Raw genomic sequence first — 1,520 nt, 5'->3', positions numbered from 1 at the left:
CACTTTGAAATAATAAATACGATTGTTGCGATATTTTTTCGTTCTTGATTATTATTTTCTCGACGGGAATTTTATTGTCTACAAATTCTGGCACGCCCAGTGGGACCATCTCTACCTCTCATCTCAACTTTTCAAGCATCAAACAACATCGAGATGACTTTCATGAAGAACAACTCTCGATCAACTGCCTCTAAGGCCACTAGCTCCAAGTTCTCTACTAAAGTTGAAGGCATTCTTGATGTTACCTTTGAAAGTTTCGGAGTTGTTACGAGAAACAAAGCTGCTACGCTAGGACAACAAACACTGCAAGTGTCGTCCGCATAAACTCCTGTTTTTGGGTCTTCAACTCCAAAAAGAGAAAGTTCCTCCACAAATGCTTTGGAAGGAAGAAACAATATTGCTGAAAAGATCATGGAGACATTGGCTCTACTTGAGCAATCTGGTTCCAAGAATTTTACCACAAGGGAGAACTATGATTCAACTAACGAATCACCTCCACATGCATCGCGTAATGTGAGTCCGCTAAAGATCAACTTACGCGACAATCCATGCTACTCTCCTACATCTCCAATGATCATGCAAACAATGGTGGCTGCTGCTTCTTCCTCTGAGGAACAACTCGCAAATCTGACAAAGTTGGTTGAAGGATTGACAAAGCATGTACAACACCAAGAGTCTAGAATCGATAAGTTGATGGATCAGATAGAAGGACTTTTAGATGGAGAAGCGAGTCATGCACCCGGAAAATGTGTTTGAAGTTCAAGAGATTGGAGATCCTGCAAAGAAAGCACCGATTGTTAATGAGATGCCAGTTTCTTCTGAAGGGATGATCTCACTCGATCGCTTGAAGGAGTTCATTGAAGGCACTATCAAAGATAAGTATGAAGTCTCCACCAAGTCTTCTCATATGTATGCCAAGCCATACACTGCAAGAATTGATAACTTAAAAATGTCTGCTGGTTATCAACCTCCCAAATTTCAACAATTTGAGGGTAGAGGAAATCCGAAGCAACATGTTGCACACTTTGTGGAGACATGTAATAATGCTGGAACATATGGAGACTATCTTGTCAAGCAGTTTGTCCGGTCTACTAAAAGGAAATACCTTTGATTGGTACACAGATCTTGAGCCCAATTCTATTGTTAGTTGGCAGCAACTAGAGCACGAGTTTCTCAATCGATTATATAGCACGAGGCGTACTGTGAGCATGGTAGAACTTACGAATACTCGCCAAAGGAAGGATGAACCAGCCATAGACTTCATAAATCGATGGAGGAACGCGAGCATGAATTGCAAAGATAGGCTTAGTGAAGCTTCTGCAATAGAAAGGTGTATCCAAGGGATGCACTGGGAGCTTCTTTACATCTTACAAGGAATAAAACCAAAATCCTTCGAAGATCTAGCTACTCGCGCCCATGATATGGAGTTAAGCATGTCCTCTGCTGGAATAGATATGACGTATGTCCGAGACCCTCGCAAAGGAAGCGAAAAGCAGGAACCCAAGAGATGGAGCAAATTT

Source organism: Solanum tuberosum, unplaced genomic scaffold (assembly GCF_000226075.1).
Source record: "Solanum tuberosum cultivar DM 1-3 516 R44 unplaced genomic scaffold, SolTub_3.0 scf00172, whole genome shotgun sequence".
Lineage (NCBI taxonomy): Eukaryota > Viridiplantae > Streptophyta > Magnoliopsida > Solanales > Solanaceae > Solanum > Solanum tuberosum.
Note: the sequence above shows the minus strand (reverse complement) of the source record.